The 22,431-nt window shown below is 38.3% G+C and overlaps 1 protein-coding gene and 1 pseudogene across 2 annotated transcripts in view; both read left to right on the forward strand.

The window, feature by feature from the left end:
- Positions 1-22,431, forward strand: part of MAD1L1 (mitotic arrest deficient 1 like 1) — an 852,423-nt gene that overhangs the window by 322,273 nt on the left and 507,719 nt on the right. The window lies entirely within an intron of this gene.
- Positions 12,683-20,482, forward strand: LOC140497137 (glycerol-3-phosphate dehydrogenase 1-like protein pseudogene; annotated as a pseudogene).

Consider the following 22,431-nt stretch of genomic DNA (forward strand, 5'->3'; position numbering starts at 1 on the left):
CTTCTTAGAGTTTTTAGTTTTGATCTTTACCAAATACTGTTTTTCCCTCTACAGTTCCCACACCTCCAGACCAGCTTCCTTTTCCTTTTATACATCATCTTTCTCATCACTTATATTTTTGATTCAGAGGTTAGTCAAGGGTATAGCACTTAATAGGCACTTCACTGTAACTGACTGACCTTTTTTTTTTTTTTTTCTGAGAGATATAGCTTTCAGGACCAACACAAGTTTAGGATATAAAGTCTTATGGTAGAATATCAGAGGCGATTCAGAACACCTTATCTCACAAAGTAGTGAGAAACCTATTAAAAACACTGGAAAGCACAGGAATGAATGGAGCCTTTCTTAAAGTGATAAGTAGCAGCTACCTAAAACCAGGGCAAGAAGTATCTGTAAAGTGCTTGCCAGTAAAATCAGGGTGAAGCAAGGATGTTCTAGCATCACCCCTATTATTCAGTATCGTACTAGAATTGCTAGCTATAGCAATAAGAAAAGAAAAATAATTGAAGGAATAAAAATAGACAATAAGGAAACAAAACTGTCACTTTGCAGATGATATGATATTCTTAGAGAACCTTGCAGAAGTAACTAAAAAACTAGTTGAAACAATTAACTTTAGCAAAGTTGTAGGATATAAAATAAACCCACATAATTCTTCAGCATTTCTATATATTACCAACAGAACCTAACAGGAAGAAATAGAAAGAGAAATTCTATTTAAAATAACTGCATACAGAATAAAATACTTAGGAACCTACCTGCCAAGACACACAGGAACTATATGGACAGAATTACAAAACACTTCTCACATAAAAACAGATCTAAACAATCAGAGAAATAATAGCTGTTTATTGGTAAGCTAAGCCAATATAACAATAACAAAAATAACAATAATACCTAAATTGATTTATTTTGTCAATACCATACTAAGCAAATGATTAAAGGACTATTATAGAACTAGAAAAAAGTAATAAAATTTATCTGGAGGAACAAGAGTTCAAGAATATCAAAGAAATCAGTGAAAAAAAAGTGAAGGAAGGTAGCCTAAAATCAAAAGATTTCAAACTACATTACAAAACAATAATCATCAGAACAATCTAGTATTGACTACAGAATAGAGTGCTCGATCAGTAGACTAGGTTAGGTATACAATGTACAAGAGTAAATGAACATAGCAACCTGCTATCAGGGTAAACAAAAAAGCTGTTGAAGCAACTCTGGCAGAAACCAGGCATATGTGAGTGAATATGTCGCACCATATTCATGGGTACATGATTTAGATATAAAGGGTGCTATCATAAGAAAATTAAGGGAATATGGAAAAATTACTTGTCAGACCTATGGAGAAAGGGAGATGTGGATGAGGGAAGAGTTTGTGATGAAACAGAGAAAATGATAGGAAGTAAAACAAAATTTTGATTACATGCAATCAAAAAAGGTTTTGCACAAATGAAATTAATGCAACCAAAATTAAAAGAAAAGCAGGAAACCAGGGGAAAATTATATGAAAGTCCTCATTTCTCAGATATATAGAGGACAGACCCAAATTTATTTAAGAAAAAGTACATTTTCCAGTTGATTCCCCAGTTAATAAATGGTCCAAGAATATGAATAGGAAATTTTCAAATGAAGACATCAGAGTCATATGAAAAAATGCTCTAAATAAGTTACTGATGATTGAAATGCAAATTGAAACAATTCTAAGATACTGCCTTATACCTGTCAGATTGGCTAACATGACACATAAGGAAAATGACAAATGCTGGAGGGGATGTGGAAAACCGGGGATACTAATGCATTGTTGGTGGAGTTGTAAACTGATCTCATGATTCTGGATAACCATTTGGAACTATACCCAAATGGCTACAAAACTGCACATTCTTTGACTCAGCAATACCACTGCTAGGTCTTTATCCCAAAGAGATCACGGAAATTGAGAGAGTGCTCATAAATTGGGGAAGGACTGAACAAGTTGTGGTATGTGATTGTGATGGATTAGAATAGAGTAGATTCTGTTGTGTTAGAAGAAATGACAGTCAGGATGATTAAGAAAAACCTGAGAAACTTGTATGAGCTCATGCAACGTAATGTAAGCAGAACCAGGAGAATGTTGTACCCTGTAATGGCAATATTTTAAGGATGATTAACTGTGAAAGACTTAGCTACTCTAATCAAAACAATAAACCAAGAGAATTTCAAAGTGCCCATGCTGAAAAATGCTGTTCTAGAGAGAGAAATAATGAATTCTGACTGCAGGTTGATGCATGTGTTATTTACTTGATTTATTTTTCCTTCTTTCCTTCCTTCCTTCCTTCCTTCCTTCCTTCCTTCCTTCCTTCCTTCCTTCCTTCCTTCCTTCCTTCCTTCCTTCCTTCCTTCCTTCTTTCCTTCCTTCCTTCCTTCCTTCCTTCCTTCCTTCCTTCCTTCCTTCCTTCCTTCTTTCCTTCCTTCCATTCTTTCTTTCATCTGTTTTCTTTTGCAACACAGTTAATATGGAAATATATTTTGCATGATTTCACATATATAATTGGTATCACAATTCTTGCCTTCTCAAAGAAGGGGGAGGAATGGAGGGAAGAAGAAAATTTGGAACTCAAAATTAAAAAAAATATTTAAAAATTTATATGTTATTGAGAAATAAAGCAATAAAATATATTTAAAACCAAAGAAATGTTTCATATGTTATGTGTTTAAAATATGTGAAATTGAATTGATTTTTTTTTAAAAAAAAGGAAAGAGTTAATGACTAGATAAGAGAAAAAATAGCAGCAAAATGGACCAGTTAATTGAATCAATCTGAAAATATATGCAGTGTTGTACGAGTACTTGGAAGAGAATAAGATGGAAGAAGACTGGAAATATAGGAGGGTACCAGGTTATGAAAGCTTGAAAAGTCAAACAGAATTTTCTAGTTGATCCAATAGTAGGTGATGTGGTCAGACTTGTACTTTAGGAAGATCACTTGGATAGCTAAGTAGAGAATGGGCTAAAGTGAGGAGACAGTTTACAAAAGTTAAGGCCTGCACCATGGTGTTTGCAGTGTCAGACAAGAGGAGGGGATATATTTGAGAGATGTTAAGAGGATAGAATCATCAACAAGACTTGGAACCAGATTGGATAGGGGGGAGGCATCATAAAGATGCCTCATAAAGAGGGAGGCATCAAGAATGTCATCTAACTTCTGAGCCTAGGTGATAGAGGGTGGTGATTGTGGAGGAGGAGTTAAATGTCAATTTGATTTTAATGTTGATGTGACTATGGTTTTCATTTCATCAGAATTTTTATTAGAATTTTTGCTTTTCAGATCCTTAAACCTTGCTTTCATCTATTTTTGTTAAATTTTACTCAGGATCTGATTTTGTGATTATCTGTACATTCCAAAGTGAGGTAGGGGTGGGGGTGGGTGGGAGACTTTCAAAATGGTTCCAATTTATATCCAAATCTTCCAACAATGAAAGTATTTATTTAGCACTTAATAGCAGTTCCATAGTTGGGCTTAATTTTACAATTTTACGAATAGACCTTTCTCAAAACAGCATTCTATAAAATGGGAACAAGTATAAACTTCAATTTTAGTCTTGACTTCTCTGTACTTTGATGCTTTAATCAGAATCCTGATCTGGAAAAATAAATGGTCTTTTCAACCGTGTCTTTGTACCATGACCCTTTCTCTTCCCCAAACATGAGGGGAAACATACTGTCAACGAACATCTATCTCATCTTAGTTTTTTGAACTCTGGTACCCCTGTTTATCTGCCTTCTTGTTATCTCCTCAATAGGTGCAAGCCTTCAGACCTTCTCTTGGTTCATCTCCCTTAGTTTTGTTTGTCCCAACTGCCTCTGTTTCTTCCAGCACAGTGACTAATGGAGCAGATAGTACCACTTTTCTTTCAGTTCCTCTGATCTGAGGGACGTTTTAACTGCTATCCCTGTCTTGCTTGACTCCCTTCCCTCTCCATACCATAACATCTATAACTTCTGTTTTGACAATCCTAGTGGAGGAGATGCTGCCTTGGAGGGTTTATGTAACCCTATTTTTCTGACTTCAAAGCATGATTTTTTTTTTGTGTCATCCAAGAAAATATTACATATGATAAAGAACCTTTTAATTTGGGGCTTGTTCTTTTTATAAAAATTATTTTTTCAGTCAGTAAAAATCTGACTTCTCCTCCTCCTCACCCCCCAAGTTGAGAGCAAAAATAAAACCTCATTAGAAACTGCATAATTTACCAAAACAAATTTCTGCATTGATGATGTCAAAAATATCTTTCATTGTGTACTCTGAGTCTTTATCTCTCTGTCAAAAAGTGGGTGGCATGTTTCTTCATTAGTTCTCAGGAGTCATAGTTGGTCATTACATTGATCTCAGTTCTGAATTTTTTCAGTTGTTTGCCTTTACCATGTTGTTTTCACTGTAGTAATTGTTCTCCTGTTTACTCTCCATCTGTCCATATGTCTTCCCCAATATCTCTGAAACTACCCCTGTGATAATTTCTTGCAGCATAATAGTATTTCATCACATTTACTACAATAAGATGTTTAGCTATTCTCTAATTTATGAATACCCCCTCAGATTCCCATTCTTTGCCACCTCAAAAAGAGATATAATTATTTTGTATATTCTTAGAGACTGTTTTGCTTGGATGTGTTCCTTTTTTTATATAGTCTTCCTCTAATTCCCCCTTTTCACCTCTTTTCCTCCTATTTTCCTATTAAGTGAAATGTATTTCTATACCCAGTGTATGTATGTGTGTGTGTGTGCATGCATATATCCTTCAGTCCTTTGGCCAGTTGAGATGAGAGTAAGATTCAGATCTCAGCTGCTCCCCTCTCTGCTTTGTGAAATAAATTTTCCTAACCTTTCTTTTCCTTCCCACCTTCGTCCCCTGCCTATTCTCTTTTTCAGTGTTTTTTTTTTTATTTTCAGTGCTCCACAGTCACTTCCATATAACCTAGAGATTTTTTTTCTCTCCCTCCTTCTCCATCCCCACTTCCTTCCCTCTCCCTCCCCGAGACAGCATACAATTCCTTATAGGGTCTACACATACATTCCCACTAAATACACCCTCACCTTAGTCATGTTGCATAGAAGAATTAAAATGAATGGGAGAAATGATAAAACAAACCAAAAAGTAATACAAAAGAAAATGATCTGCTACATTCTGTGATTGAATTCCACAGTTCTTTCTCTAGATGTGGAAGGCATTTTGCCTTAAAGGACCATTGGGAATTTTTTAATTCCTTGCATTGCAGTGAAGTTCTAAGTCTACCAGAAAAAATCCTCACACACTGTGGTCATTGCTGTGTACAAAATTCTCCTGGTTCTGTTCCTTTCACTCAGCATCAGATCATATAAGTCTTTCCAGGCCTCTCTGAAGTCTTCCTGTTCATCATTTCTTATCTCACAATAGTACTCCATTACATTCATATACCACAATTTATTCAGCCATTCCTCAATTGATGGGCATCCCCTCGATTTCTAGTTCTTGGCCACCACAAAGAGTGCTGCTATAAATATTTTTGTACATGTGAGACTCTTTCCCATTTTTATGATCTCTTGGGGATACAGTCCTAGAAGTGGTATTGCTGGGTCAAAGGGTATGCACATTTTTGTAGCCCTTTGGGCATAGTTCCAAATTGCTCTCCAGAATGGTTGGATCAGCTCACAGCTCCACCAACAATGAATTAGCGTTCCAACTCTCCCACATCATCTTCAACACTTATCATTTTCCTGTTCTGTCATGTTTGCCAATCTGACAGGTATGATGTGGTACCTCAGAGTTGTTTTGATTTGCATCTCTCTAATCAATAGTGATTTAGAGCATTTTTTCATGTGATTATAGATAACTTTAATTTCTTCCTCTGAAAACTGCCTGTTCATATCCTTTGACCATTTATCAATTGGGGAATGACTTGTATTCTTATACATTTGACTCAGTTCTCTATATATTTTAGAAATGAGGCCTTTATCACAGACACTAGTTGCAAAAATTCTTTCCCAGTTGCCTATTTTCTTCTTTATGTCCTGTATTCTTCTTCTACTTTCTTTCCATTCTCCTCTTGGGAGAATCACTTCCAGGCCTTGTCTGGTCTCCCTTTATGAGCTCTGATGAATGTTTTCAGAGGGAACACATGTATCTCTCTCCTCCCCCAGGCACCCCCTTCCCCATTTGAACTGAACAACTTTATTCTTGTTTAGATCCTTTGCCTTCTGGTTATTGTGTTCTGATCTCTCCACTCCTTTATAATGGTAGATGGCTTTTGAGTTCTTTTGTCTGCTTGTGATACTTTCTCTTTGACTTGAAAATTCTGATTTTTGGGTATGGCATTCCTGGGAGTTTTCATTTTGTGGTTTCTATCAGTCAGAGACTTTTTCTGTTTCTACTTTGCTCTCTGGTTCTAAGAGATCTGAGCAGTTTTCTTTTAAGATTTCTTGAAATATTTTTGTCATGGCATTCAGGTAGTCCAGTAGTTCTCAAATTCTCTTCAATTTATTTTCTGTGTTGGTTTTCACTCTGGAATACTTTTTGTTTCTTTGGTATTTTCAGTCTTTTGACTTTGTTTTATTATTTCTTGTTCTCTCATGGAGTCATTGGCTTTTCTAATTTTCAGGGAGTCGGTTGCTTGGGCAAGGTTTTGTACTTCTTGTATCCAACTGTTAATTCCCTTTCCAATTCTTTATCCTATAGTTCTCATTTTCAATTTTTCCTCTAGCAAAAAATGTTTTTACTCTTTTTTTAAACTTTTGCTTACTTTCTTCTCATTCTACTTAAATGTATGCTTAAGTTTTTCCTGCCTGCTTTCCTTCCTTCCTTCCTTCCTTCCTTCCTTCCTTCCTTCCTTCCTTCCTTCCTTCCTTCCTTCCTTCCTTCCTTCCTTCCTTCCTTCCTTCCTTCCTTCCTTCCTTCCTTTTCTTCCTACTTCTTCTAGGTTTGTGTCTTGAACACCACTCTCACAGTAATGACTGTTTATGGTGGAATTCTTTTTTTTTTGTTGTCCTTTTTTACTTTCTGATTTGGAACTTGATATTAGAGCCTGGCTCTTCAGTCCTTTGGGGGCAACATCCTTTTATTGAGTGTTACATTATTTCAGAATCTTAGGAAGCAGACTGGGGACTTACAAAGTTTTTTATTGATTCCAAAGTGTTCTCAACTAGAGAAAAGTCTATCTTCATCCCTCTTCCAGGCTTTGAGCTTTCCAAGTCCTGACCTGCATTTGCATCTGAGCAATAGTATAATGCTGTTGCACTCAGACCTTATCTGGCAGCTGAGAAAGCTCTGCTGGTGCAGTGACAGAACCAAAGGCTCCCCTTTGCCCTGATATTCCTGTCCTGGTTATTACAACCATGTTTCAGATTGGGTTAGAAGCTGGACCTGAGATGGTGTTCTATTCCTGTGGTCTGAGCCAAAGTGCTGCTGTTTGCTTTGAACTTGCTCCCTTCTTGGTACGCTGGCACCCCAGGGCACAGGCCTTTCACAGTCTACCCTCTGTCTATGGCCCATCATTGTTTATTGAGTGCCAGCACTGCTGGTTGGCCTTGGTTCTGTACCCTGTTCACTGGGCTGAGTCCTTGACTTAATATTTTATTGCACAGTCTCTCCCTGCTTCCCGGAGTGCCCTGTCTGCATCGCATACCTGACCGGACATTATCCCTTGTGTCTTCCAGCTGCTCTGTGTGTCTCCCAGTGCCATCCGGGGCCAGACTAATGAGTCACCGTGACTTTTTCTGGATTCTTACCATTAGGATTCAATTTCATCATTTTCTATTTAGTATTTTATTTCTCTGCAGTTACATGCAAAACCAATTTTTAACGTTGTTTTAGAAACTTTGAGTTACCAATTCTCTCTTCCTCCTTCCTTCCCCTTCCCCAGTTGGATAAAGATTCTACTTATGTCGTCAGTTTTGTATCATTTTCTAGATCTCTCTGGACAAGTTTGCTTTGTGGGGAAGGGATGCAGTATACTTTTTCCTGCTCCTCTGCTGTCTTGTCTCTTCCCTGGAGCCTCATTTTGAGAAACAAATTGTGTCTCAGAATTTTCTCTTATATAGGCAACAGAGCAACCTCCAGGCAGTATCAAAAATTAGTTACAATGTTCTTGGCAGGAGATACTTTTCATTACATTTTCCATAAATTGGGCTCTGTTTCCTCTTTGTCTTTCAATCCATTTTAGTCATATACTTAATGCCTGACTTGGGACTTTTTTTTTAATAAAATGATTTTACTTGTGTAGTTTTTGCTATAGAAGGTAGCAGTGCAAGGAGTTACAAAATGGTAGAAGAATTGACTTGCCTCATACGCTATCATTGCCCTGGGAGTATAGTGGAATCTGTTGATCCTGGTGGGACTAGTCTCAGACAAGTCTTGTTTGTTTGGTATCAGCATCTTTCCCATTTTCCTTATTGTCAAGGACACTTGAGGTAGGCTGGTCAGAAACAGAGTGGAGAAGTGTTCACTGGATAAATTGTTGAGTGCACTAACCTTTTCCATTATTCTTCTAGATTGTAGATATACAACCCCTTTTTTAAAAAATTAAGAATCTAAGACACATACAAGTAATATAAACTGCCTAAATCAGAGTCAATGTTTTCCTACCTTTTATTCAGTTTCATCTACCCTCACCCTTCCATATTGCCTCTTAAATTTCTAATTAACTTAAAATTCAACAGTTTCTCAATTCACTGAACATATTACAATATTTCCTTTCATTTCTTCTCATTTCATCCTTGTGTGGAATGACAGGCAGATGAGCCAGTAAACCTCTTCTGCTTTACCTCTTACTAAATGTGAAAACTTAAATATCTCCCAAAAGGAATTAACATTAATCACTAATTAACTTTTCTTGACTTTTATGTCTTTGCCTGCTAGTAAGCATTGTTCTTCCTCATCTGAAAGGATGGGAGGAGATATCTGTTCACCAAGAAAGTAACCTGCTATGGTCTTATTTTTTTTCCCTTTTTAGAGCATTTTCCCAACCAGTTACTTGACTTTTGGGTCCTTTATCAAGAGTAGGGTATACTCTGGGAATCTGTAAAATCTCAGTTCCTCCAAGGTGGTACAGTCAAGCATGTACGCTGGTCTGGGAGCAGGCGGAGATTTTTGTGCCCAGAATCTTAGCAGAGTTTCCTCTCCACAGCCACCTGGCCTCCAGTTCCACCAAGCCAGCACTGAGGGGTATGGGATTCAGTCAAGCTGTGGGGGCAGGGCCGCCATTCAGTGCCAGACAAAGACCAGCTCCCTCAGGGCCTCTGCATAGGGCCAAGGTAATAATTAGCTCCTCAGTGCCCCAAGGGGTTTTACAATCAATCAATGGATGTGGGCTGCTGTAGAGGTTGAGGTAGGAACGTCTGCTACCTGGAGCTACAGGAAGGCCCTTCTCCCTTCCTGGCCAGCTGAAAAAACCCCTCAGTGACCTTTGGTGCCTGTGGGTTGAGGGATCTGTGAACCTGCTGCTTCTTGACTGGGTATTCCACCTCCAAGGGCTGTTCGTGGCCAAGGCTGGGCTGGGCTCCGTTCTGAGTGGTGCAACTGACGTTTCCCTTGGGCCTTTCAGGTCACCCTCGGCTGGAAATCTCCTCCATTCTGTTGTTCTCCACTTCTGCTGCTCCAAAATTTGTTGAGAGTCCCTCTCTACAGGTATTTTATGGACTGTGTGGGGAGAGCCTGCGTTTGTGTGTCTTTCTACTCTGCCATCTTGGCTCCGCCCCTAATTAACATTTCTTTTAAAGAAAAAGGGAGTTTTATTTTCTCCTAACTTATATTATGGTCCTTTTTTAAAATCTATATTCTTTGCTTCCTTGTGTTGGGAACATTTTCACTGGTCTTTCCACTGATATTTCACTTATATTCCATGTATGAACTCCCATCAAATAACTAATATAGATTTCCCAGAACAATTCTTTCCTAACAGTACCTGGTTGGTAAGCTGGTAGAACCATGGCAGGAGTGTGGAATATACCATTTGTCTGTATATCTTTTTTTGCTCAAATTGTTTATAAAGGGCTTTACCAAGTTGAATCAGGTTCATTTCTTTATTCTGCCTCCTTTTCACTCCCTCTTCTTTCCTGGTTTTACTCTATCTGCATGTATCTGTCAGTTTTACTCTGCTGCTATTCTGATTGTCAACAGCACATTCTTTTTATTTCTTTTGTCTATGGAAGCCATCTTTTTAATTTTTGGCTTTGAAAGAACTGGTCTTTTAATCATCTCTTTGAAGAATGGGGGAAAATTTTCTAACTTCCTCAACCCCCATGAACATTTGACAAAAGAATAAATGTTTCGTTCTCTATGTTCATTTTCTGCCTTTTAGTATATTGTGAGGATGCCACCCCAAAATCTCTTGTGATGTCACTGATTTTTAATGGTGGACCAAAAAAGCATTGATACTGATGAATTGCATAATACTGGTGAAAATGGAAAGTCCTGTACTATTTTAATGCTTGCTAAAGCCTTTCCTCATAAGAGCTTTGAGAAAGTTAATATAAATGTATCGTTGTAAACTTGACACGTGCTCAATATGGAACAGTAAAAGGGAATTGAACATGAAATTGCACATCTTTATTCCACAGGGACTGGATTTGGGCCCACTCCTACTTTTTAAAATTTGTGTCCTTTGCAATAAGTACAATGCTTAGCATTGTAGTAAGTGTTTAATAAGTGGTCTTCCTTATTTCTTTCCCTTCAGTCCTCTTTTCCCTCTGTCCCTTCTTTTCTTCCTGGTGATTTTTTTAGGTCTCTTTTTTTCCAGGGAATCTGATGGCTCTTAAATTGCTTCTCTTCTGTTTTGTTAAGTTAGTAATTTATGATAGGATATATCTTAATTTTAAAACTTAAAATTACTCTTTCAATTTACAATCAAATATTTTTTTTTCCTTCTTCGTAATACCTCCTCTCCCCCCGGGGGGAAGAACCCAAACCTTTGTAGCAGATATGCAAAATCAAGCACAACAAATTCCTACAATGAGTATATTCAAAATAAGTATATCATTCTGCATCTTGTATCATTTCCTCTTTGTTGGGAGGTATATGCCATACTTCATAATAGTCCTCTGGAATCATGGCTGGTCAAGTGTGTTGATCGGAGTTCTGAAGTTTTTTAAAAAGTTTCTCTCTTCAGTGTTGTTATGAGTGTATAAATTGTTCTCTTGGTTTTGCTCTCCTCACTCTCTGTCATTTATATGAGCCTCCTCAAACTTGTCTGAAAAAATCCCTTTCCTTATTTTTTATATCATAATAGTATTCTATTACATTCATATAGCATATTTCATTCACCCATTCCCATAAGGGATTTATGTATCTAGTACTTTGCCCCTAGCAAAAGAGCTTATATAAATATATTTGTATATATTTGCTCTTTTCATCTTTTGTTGATGCCTTTGGAGTCTAGGCCTACTGGTAATATTGAAGGTTTTACATGATTTAATAAGTTGTAGCACCTAGTTCCATACTGCTTTCCAGAATGGCCATACCCATGCATTGCTCCACCAACCATCAGTGTGTGTACTTTGTTGTAGCAGCTCTATCATTTTCTTTTTTGTTTGCTGTGCCATTCTCATGGTTGTGAGGTAGAATTTGGGAATTGACTTTGTTTGATTCAGAGCATTTTTTCTTGTGGCTATTTATAACCCGGATTTATTTTTTCCCTTTGAAAACTGCTTGTTCATATCATTTAGGGTTTTCTCTTAATCCTACAAGTTTGTACCAGTTCTGGATATGTTTTAGATAGATACTACCTCTCATATTAAGAAGAGATTTATTCTTTTAATATTTTTTTATTTAATTTTATTTATTATTTTCAAAAACAAAAATAGATGTTTATGTCAAAAAGTTATTCTTTTATTGATTATATTATGTAATTTTTGTTGTTTTTTTTTATCATTTTCTATTATTTTTATAGATTTCCAATATTGAAGTAACCCTGCATTCCTATGATAAATTGTACCTTGTCATAGTGTATAATCTTTTTTTTTTTTGAGGGAGGAAGGCAGGGCAATTAGGGTTGTGACTTGCCCAGGGTCACACAGTTAGTAAATGTCAAATGTATGAGGCTAGATTTTTGAACTCAGGAGCTTCTAACTCTAGGGCAGGTACTCTATTCACTGTGCCACCTAGCTGCCCCAATACTGTACAGCCTTTTTTATCTATTTTGTAATATTTTATTTTAAGAATTTTCATCCTTGTTCAATAGAGATATTGGTCTCTAGTTTCCTTTCTCTGTTTTGATTCTTTCTGACTAGGAATCAAAAATCATATTTATATCATAAAAAGAATTTGGTAGGACCCCTACCTTCTTTTGCCAGAAATGTATTTAATATTGGAATGAATTGGTCTTTGAATGTTTGATTTAATTTTCTTCTAAATCTGTCCTTGTCATCAAAATATTTTGTCATTTGAAACATCATGTTTCATTTGTTCAGTTTATTTTTCTAAGAGTAGGTCTTTTAAATTCTCTTATTTCTTTTCGTCTTCGCATTTCACATATTTCTAAATAATATTCATATTATTTAGTTGGTTTTATTGGCAGATGTTTGCTAACAAAGGTTCTAGTTATTTATTTCTAATTTGTCTTTCCTCCTTTTCATTTTTGTTATTGCTAAATTAGTTTTCCTTCCCCCCAGTCAAATCAGCTAATTTTTTTGAACTCATAGTTTTAATAATGTATTATTATTATTATTTCCTTTCAAATCAGTTAACCTCTCCTTTAATTTTCAGAATGTCTGTTTTTGTGGCTAACTGAGATTTTTAGATTTGTTTGTTTCCAGTATTTTTATTAGTTAGTTGTAGGTTCAACTTATCAACCTGTTCTTTTATTGATTAAAGTGTTTAGTGATGTATATTTTCCCATAGGTACTGTTTGACTACATTCCAAAAGATTTGAAATGTTGTCTCATTGTCATAGTCTTTAATGAAATTATGTTGATATAATTTATTCTGTGATACTCCCCTTCTCCCTAGTTTTTCAGGATTTGTTTATTTATTCAATTAATTTTTATTCTACAGTGGCCCTTTATTTTTATTGAATTTCAATCAATTAAAGATATGTTTAGTATTTCTGCTTTACCTCATATATTTTTGAAGTTTTTATACCTTAATATATGCTCGGTTTTTGTATTGGTGCAAGCACCACGACTGAGCAGTAAGTGTATTCCTTTCCATTATAAGTCAGTAACCTCTAGAGATCTATCACATCTAAATTTTCAAAATTTCTTGTTAAGGGGGGGCAGAATTAAGATGGCAGAGTAGAAAGATGCATATGCTCTAGCTCTTTCCCCACAGCCCATAAAATACCTGTAAAAAATGACTCTCCATAAATTCTAGAGGAGCAGAAGCCACAGAGCAAGGGAGTGAAAGAGATTTCCAGCCAAAGGTAACCTGGAAGACTGACAGGAAAGGTCTGTCCTCCGGAATGCTGAGTGGAGCCCAGCCCTGGCCGAGTGACACTGACACTGGGAGGAACAGGACCGGAACAGGCCTGTGGGGCAGAATTCCCAGCAGGGAGGGTCTCAGATCCCTCAACCCATAGGCACCAAAGAAAGCTTCAAAGGCCAGTTAGAGGGCTTTCCCAGCTGGGAGAGAGGGGAGCAGGGGCCCCCCAGCATGGGCCCCAGGCAGCAGCCATGGTAGCCAGGGCAGCATCCATCTGTGAAGCACTGACCTAAAGCCCCTGGGGGAATTTAGCAGCTGATCAGTACCTCAGCCCTGAGTGGTGGCCCCATCCCCCCCCAAAGCCCCTGGAGAAGTTGAGTAGCTGATCTGAATCTCGCCCTGAGCAAGGTCCTGAGTGAGGAGGAACACTAGGATCCTCCTGTTGACAAAGGATTCAGAAGTCAAATAACTGGTTGGGAAAATGGCCAAAAAAAGGGAAAAAAAATGAGACCATAGAAGGTTACTTTCTTGGTGAACAGGTATTTCCTTCCATCCTTTTGGATGAGGAAGAACAATGCATAGTGTCAAAGGAAGTCAAGGCTTCTGCATCCAGTACCTCCAAAATGAATATGCAAATAGGCTCAGGCCATGGAATGGCTTGAAAAGCGAGTCAACAGCTTGCTAAAGGAGACCCCAAAAAATGCTGAAGAAAATAACACCTTTAAAAACAGGCTAACTCAATTGGAAAAAGAGGTCCAAAAAGGCAATGAGGAGAAGAAGGCTTTAAAAAGCAGAATTAGCCAAATGGAAAAGGAGGTTCAAAAGCTCACTGAAGAAAATAGTTCTTTAAAAAAGAGAGTAGAGCTGAGGGAAGCTAATGACTTTATGATAAACCAGTAAGTTACATAACAAAACCAAAAGAATGAAAAAATAGAAGATAATGTGAAATATCTCATTGGAAAAACAACTGACCTGGAAAATACATCCAGGAGAGACAATTTAAAAAGTTATGGGACTAAATGAAAGGCATGATCAAAAAAAGAGCCTAGACATTATCTTCCATGAAAGTTGCCTGAAAATGTGTTTGCTGTCCCAAGTCTCAGTGATGCTGTTGGAGACACCTCCTGGTCTTTGTGATTCCTCACCAGTTCATTTGCAGGATCTGGATAAGTCCCCAAGAAAACTCTGGGGATTATCTTCATCAAGGGAGTTGATAAGAATCCCAAAGGGCTCAAACTTATTTCTGACATTATCTGAGAGAAAATGGGCATTGATATCAACGTGCTGTTAGGCGCCAACATTGCCAGTGAGGTGGCTGCTGAGAAGTTTTGTGAGACCGTGATTGACAGTAAGGTCCTGGAGAATGTATTTCTCTTCAAGGAACTCCTCCAAACCCCAAATTTCGAAATCACTGTTATAGATGATGCTGACACCATGGATCTGTATGGGGCACTCAACAACATCATGGCAATGGGAGCCATCTTCTGTGCTGGACTCTGCTCTGGGGACAGCACCAAGGCCTCCATCATGTGCCTGGGAGTCATGAAAATGTTCACCTTTGCCAGGATCTTTTACAAGGGGCAGGTGTGCACAGCCACCTTCCTGGAGAGCTACGGCGTGGCCGACCTGATCACCATGTACCGGAGAGTAGCTGAGGCATGTGTCAAGACTGGAAAGACCATCCAGGAACTGGAGAAAGACATGCTAAATGGCTAGAAGATCCAGGGACCCCCACTTCGGCAGAAGTGTACCGCATCCTCAAGCAGAAGCGAATCCTGGATAAGCTTCCCTTGTTTACTGGATAAGTTTCCCTTGTCTATCAGATCTGCTACAATGGTTGATCAGACCTGCTATGATGGTATGGTTGACAAGTCCAGCAGATGCTGTCCTGCCTCCAGAGCCACCTGGAGCATTTCTAACAGGGGTGACATTGCCTTGTGCCAGGCAGCCTGTGACTTTCCAGGTGAACCACGGGCTTGGACAGCAATGATGGTGAAGGCCAGATGCTCCTTGCCTGTTGCTTTATTCCAAATGTGATTGTTGGTGTATTTCTCTAGCTTCATTCTTTTCTAGCCCAGGTGGAGCTAGATGGTGGATGGTCCCCTGCTGGATGGATTTGGAACTCATTTCATTGGCCAAGATGTGGGTGTTTATAACACCATCATGCAAATGTTGCACAGCTATCCCTCTGTGTGTGTGTGTGTATGTGTGTGTGTGTGTCTGTCTGTCTCTTTATCTATCTGTCCATCTTCTGTGTGTGTGTGCCTCCAAAACGCACTCACATGTATTTTTGGATTCTGCACAGTTTATCCTCAGAGAGTAGAGTTTGTTTTGATTCAGACTAATTTCTTACTGTAGCTACACTCCCTATCATTCCTTCCTTTCCCATCATTTCTACAATCTCCTTTTTGCCCCATTGACCTTAAATGTATTTCTCTATCCAGATGTTTGTATATATGTATGTGTGCGTATGTGCACATAGTATCCTTCTTTGAGCAGTTTAGATAAAAATAAAGTTTGGGTTTCATATACCTTACTTTTTTTTTTTAGTGTTTTCTTTGCCTCCCATATTTATTTGAGATAACCCCTCCCCTTTCTCTTGCTTCTGCCCCAGAGTATTTTTTCCATCCCTTTCTTTTCTTCCTTTAACATCATCAAAACACAGTAAATCCACTCTTAGTTTAGGAATGAAGTAGGGGTGGTGGTGGGAAGAGTCATTATTATACGTATGTCTCCTCCTAGACCTAATGTCTAGGAGGGTTCAAAGGCCTGCACCTGTACATATATCTCAAACTCTTTATTCATTTTTCAAAGAAAAGCTACTGCTTCAGATAGTTTGAGCTGAATCCATGTCCTGAGAATTAAGGTGTTTTTTTTCTTTTTAAACTAAAATTGGGGTTTAGTTATCTCTGTTTCAGTAACACTTGGGAAATTATATCTGCCCTGGCTCTCCCATGCCCTCCCTCCAACTCCTTCTCTATTGAAATTTCCCTTTCTTCTACTTTGGAAAATTGTGGTAATATTTAGGGGTAAGAGGAGAAAGAGGAAATGCATTACATCCATAAGTATATTTTCTTTCAATTTTTTTATTTTGAGATTAAACACCAAAAAGAAGCAGAACCCACAAAGTGGATTATTTTTGAACTGTGAATCTATATTTCATACCACTTTTTAAAAAAGCATCTAATAAGTTACACACATTACTTTTTAAATTGTCCTACTTAGGACGATGAAGCCAAGATGGCAGAGCAAAGGCAAACACTCTCCTGAGCTCTCCCAAATTTCCATTTAAACAGCTGCAAAATGACACCTCAGAATGAATTCTGGAGTGGCAGAATCCATAAAAGAATGAATTGAAATAATTTTCCAGTCCAAGACAACTTAGAAGGTTGGCAGTAAAGGTCTCTTTTACCAGAATGAGAGTCTAACACAGGCAACTCCTCACCAAGCCAGAAGCAGGCCTTAGTGGCAACTAAATTGAACTCCAGAGATCACAGCCCATGAGCAGTAAGGTGGTAGGGAAACTGGCTAGAAGGAGATTCCAGGGGGTCTGTTGACAGACACTGGGCACAGGACTCTGTTACATTGCCCATATATGGATACAGGTCACAGCTCCCACGTGAGGAGGAGCAATAGCACACTAGGGTTTGTGGCTGCAGAGGCAGAGGCCCAGGTCACACTTCAAGTGAGGAAAAGAAGGAGTGCTTCTGGTGGCTGATGGACCAGAGCACAGGCCAGAAGAGTGGTATATGTATCTCTCATTAGATCATACCTTGTTGGAAGCATTGACAACTTACAGACATCCGGAAGTAGCTCTAAAAATAAGTGCAGCAAAACACTTGGAGGGCGAAGAGTTCATGACTTTACCCTTCAGTCAGTGGGGCAGAACTTATGAAGGAGGTGCAACTACTAAGTTCGATTGTGTCTTGTAGGATGAGGAGATTTCCCAAGATGAGTTTCCTGTGGTCATGTGGAAGAAGTCCAAATTGTACAGCTGGGGTGAGACTTCATGATCTGTTCTTTGCATAATAACTGCATTAAGGCCTGAGATATTTTATATACAATATATGTAAGAAATCACTTTGTAGACCTTAAAGTCCTGTATAAGTGTAAATTATTATTGTTACTATAGTAGATTTAATAATGAGGTCATGAATCCTGAAATCAGTCTTAAATAAAGGTTAGAGATTGCAATAAGATGCCCACACACATAGGAGAAGTGGGAGATCATCACTTTGAATTGTTTGCCTCTACAGAGATTTGTTTTTGAGGGCTTTTTTGCAAAGAGAATAATTGGAGAGTGAAACAGTTTCAAGGGAGTATTTACCTGGGAGTATTTTACATCCTTACTTTGGGTAATGTTCACCCCCTCTCTACTGTCACATTGCATTCCGAGCCTGGGAACACTTCAAGCAGGGATCGTTTTTCAATTAAAAAAAATACAGGAGTTTCCCTCCCATTTTGTGCTTTTGTGACCAATTCAATAAGCCTACTATAGCAGTCCTTCCACTTCCGTTCACTTCTCTCCATTCTGTTCTTGTACATGGCAGCTTTAGTTCTCCCTTTCCTCCTTTTTGGTACTTAGCCTCTGTGTGACACAGTTTTTATTTAAATAAATAATACATGTTGAATGGTAATGGTGAAATGGGCTGGGATAAGAGTGTTGCTGTTGGTCAAGGTAACCTTCCATTTCCCATTTTTCTCTAAGCTCCATTAATGAACCAACTCTGAGGACCTTTCAACTGAAGGAAAAAAAATTATGCCTCAGGCACTATCTTTCCTCCTCACAATACCCTACAAAGTATTTATTTCTTCATACTGCTTCTCAGACTATATGCGATAGGTTATTGTCAATGTCAAATGAAAGAGTAGGGAACTGCTTAGATCTTTGAGTTCCATGGAAATGTTGAATGATCTGCAGCATAGTAGCAGGTCTTGAATCCCTGGGCAGATTCCATTTCTATGTATTTTATTTTTTAAAGGTGTAATTCATTTGCATATTAGTAGGTTCTGGCCACCTCTTACTATTTGATGTGTGAATCTCTTTATGACCATGTATGTATCACTTTTGAAGTACAAGTATGTTGAGCTCCTTGCAGGCTTCTCTTTTTCAGCTCAGTGCCTGGGCCTGTAGTCAAGAAGCAATTCTATGTGATTTTGAAATAAAAGGTGCTGAGTCTCCTGGGCTACTACAGCACCTGCAGGGCCTGACTGCCTCTTCTCTGATCTTGGTCTTGGTTAATAACAGAACAGAATGGGGCAGGATTTCCTCTGCAGAGAGACCATCAGTATAGCAGTGTGAGAGCTCCTATGGATGTTACAAGACAAAAACCACCATCATTTCCCTTTAGCATAGAAGGGTGAAGAAACACCTTCTGAAAGATGAGAGAAATAGAGTTTTGTTTTATTTTGCTCCAAGCAACCAATGGGTAAAATTTGTGGGGAGGTAAATTTTGGTTCAGTCTATCCAACAGTGGAATAAATTGCCTACTGAGATAATGAGCTCTGAACAGGGAGATATTGATACATCTCCCTGCCAGGTGCTCTAGAGAGTATTTTTGTAATGGGCACAGCTTTGGGATAAATGACTTTTGAGATCTCTTTCAGTTCTGAGATTCTGCGTCCTTCCCTCCAGAGGCCATGTATAATTTTAAGTGTGGTTGAAGAGGATTATTATATGTTTTGGCAAAACCAAATACATTGGCCCTCCTAGTACCAGTGCAATAGAGGTCCATCAGTGGCCTGAAACACTATCCTTTTCTCTCTCTTTAGGACAATTTATGCTCAAAGCTTTTTATTTTTCCTTAACAGCTATATCTCAGTATCATGCCCCTCTCCCATTGCATCCTTTCCTTTAAGAAATAAAAGCAGTTAAGTAAAATGAGTCAGAAAAATCATGCATGTTTGACAAAGTGTGCACCATTTCCTAGCCTTAGTAAATTACATATCCAGTGAGAGGAGGGACCTGTCTTGTCTGTTTTCCTGTACATTACAGTTGATCAGAGTTTATCTTCCTTTAAGTGTTGCTTTGCTTTATAAAAATATTTATTTTTCTCCTGGTTATTTTTGCTTCTCTCACACTGTATACAAATCTCTCTGTCCTTCTCTGAATTCCTCATTTGTCTTTTCTTGCCCTGCAATAATTTTGAGTTATTTGCTTTCTCACATTTAATTCAGATGTTGATGGACAATCACTTCTCAGTTTTTATTCCCTACCATAAAAGGTGGTGCCATGGATTTTTTTTTTTTGGTAATGAGATCTTTCTTTGTCTTTTTTTAATTTTATTTTATTTGTTTTCAGCGTTCTACAATCACTCCCTCCCTCTCCCTGCCTCCCCCTACCTCCGCCTCTCTCCCTGAGACAGCATACAATTTTATATAGGTTCTACACATACATTCCTATTGAATACATTTTCACTTTAGTCACGTTGCATAGAAGAATTAAAATGAATGGGAGAAGTCATAAAACAAACCAAACATAATACAAAAGAAAATGATCTACTACATTCTGCGATCGAATTCCATACTTTTTCTCTGATGTGGAAGGCATTTTGCCTTCAGTCCATTGGGAATTTTTTAAGTCCTTGCATTGCAGTGAAGTACTAAGTCTACCAGAATAAATCCTTGCACACTGTGGTTGTTGCTGTGTACAAAATTCTCCTGGTTCTGCTTCTTTCTCTAAGCATCAGTTCATATAAGTCTTCAGGAAAGGCTTCTTTAAGAAGGTGCAATTTTAGCTAAAATTTTAAGAAGATTAGGGAAATCAGAAGATGGAGATGAAAGCAGAGAGACTTCTAGGCATGGTGGACAGTCAGTGCACAATCAGGAGATGGATTGTGTGTTGTGTGAGAAGCAGTAAGCAAGCTAATGTCCCTGGATTGCAGAGTACATGGTGAGGAGTAAGGAATAAGAAGCCTGGAAAGGTAGGAAGGAGTCAGGTTATTAATGGCTTTAGAAGCCAAATAAAACATTTTATATTTGATCCTTGAGGAAATAAGGAGCTTCCAGATTTTTTTTTTTTTTGCGTTCATTTATTGTATTTATTTATTTATTTTTAGATTTCGACATTCATTTCCACAAAATTTTGAGTTCCAATTTTCCTTCCCATCTCTCCCCTCCCCCCCACCCCATAATACCTTGCATTCTGATTACCCCTTCCCTCAATGTACCCTCCCTTCTATCATACCCCCACCCTTCCCTTATCCCTATCTTCTCTCTTTTCTTGTAGGGCAAGATAAATTCCTATACCTCATTACCTGTGTTTCATATTTCCCAGTTATATGCAATAATAATTCTCAACATTCATTTCTAATACTTTGAATTCCAACTTCTCTCCCTGCCTCCTTCCCCTACCCATACCCACTCAGAAGGCAAGAAATTCAATACAGACTAAATATGTGTTGTTTTGCAAAAGACTTCCATAATAATCATGTTGTGTAATACTAACTATATTGCCCTCTATCCAACCCTGTCCCCCCTTTTTTTCTCTCTCATTTGACCTTGTCCCTTCCCAAAAGTGTTTACTTCTAGTTCCTCCCTTCTCCCATTTGCCCTCCCTTCTATAATCCCCCTCACCCCACTTGTCCCCTTCTGCCCTACCCTTCTGTAGTGCAAGATAGATTTTCATACCAAATTTAGTGAGCATGTCATTCCCTCCTTAGGAGCGTCCAGATTTTACAGAATGACGATGTGGGGGTTGATAATAATGGCCTGAACTTTAAGAAAATCAGTGTGATGAGTGGAGGGCAGACGGGAATGGAGAGAGGCTTGAGGCAGAGAGATCAACCCTCAGGCTGCTGCAATAGTATAGGAATTAGGTAAGAAGACAGAATGGACAGGGCTTGCTGCTAATTGGATATGGGGGCTTCAGAGACAGTAAGGAGTAGAAGGTGACTTCCAGATCATGAACCCCACTGACTGATGAGGGAAGGGCTTGTGGCATGAAAGATAATGAATCTGGTTTTGGAAATGTTGGTTTTATGATATCTACAAGATGTCCAGTTTGATGTCCAATAGACAACTGGAGATTAGAGACTGGAGGTCAGCATAGAGGTTAGGGCTAGATAAATAGATCTGAGAATCGTCTGTATAGAGGTGATAACTGCATCACCAAGGGAAATATAGAGGAAGAAGAGGAGGTAGTCCAGAATGTGAATCTTTTGGTGAAATCCATGGTTGACTGGCATGGTCTAGAGGAAATGGCAATGTGATCACAGTTCTGAACTGTAAGTAAATTTTGCCATCTTCAGAAATATATTCAATAACATATTTTTCAATAGTGTCAGTAGTAGTACAGGAAGAAAACTACACTGCACATAGTTACCAGCTATGTGGCACAGTGGATAGCGGGTTGGACCTGGTGTCAAGGAGACCAGATTTCAAATGCATTAGGAGCTATCAACTCAGTTAAATGACTTGAGCAAGACATGTAACTTCTCTCTGCTTCATTTTCCTCATGTGTAATGGGTGTAATGATAGCACCTGCCTGCCAGGGTTGTTGTGAGAATCAAATGAGATAAAATTAAAGCCTTTTTGTAAATCTAAAGCATCATATAAATTTAACTATTATTATTTTTTTATTGTTGTTTTTATTAGATGTATTCTTGTCTGTCATATAAAGTAGAAGTTCCTTTTCCAGCCATTTAAGTTCCTTTTCTATGTGGCTCTCACTTTTGCAGGTTCATATCCCATTTTTCTTGTTTGCATTCCAACCACATTAAACTATTGACTCTTCTTCACTCTTATTTTGCACCCTGGTGCTTCTAGGACTGCAGTATACTCCTTCCTCATCTTGCCCTGCTAAAATCCTTCCCTTTGTTCACAATTCCGATTAGGAGTTATATTTTGTGCATAATCTCTCCCTTTCCAAATTGTCTTTTTAGCACTTAGATTTCTTCCTTGGTTCACATCTCATTTAGGTACACAGTGTAGCTCCCTCCCAGCTCACTTTGGTTAGATTTTAAGTTCTTTGAGGCCAAGAACTAGTGATGTTCATCTTTATATATCACCAGCATTCTCAACCCAAGAGGGAGGTATAAATGATTGAGTGCTTGAAACATGCCTTCTA

Source organism: Notamacropus eugenii, chromosome 3, assembly GCF_028372415.1.
Source record: "Notamacropus eugenii isolate mMacEug1 chromosome 3, mMacEug1.pri_v2, whole genome shotgun sequence".
Classification (NCBI taxonomy): Eukaryota; Metazoa; Chordata; class Mammalia; order Diprotodontia; family Macropodidae; genus Notamacropus; species Notamacropus eugenii.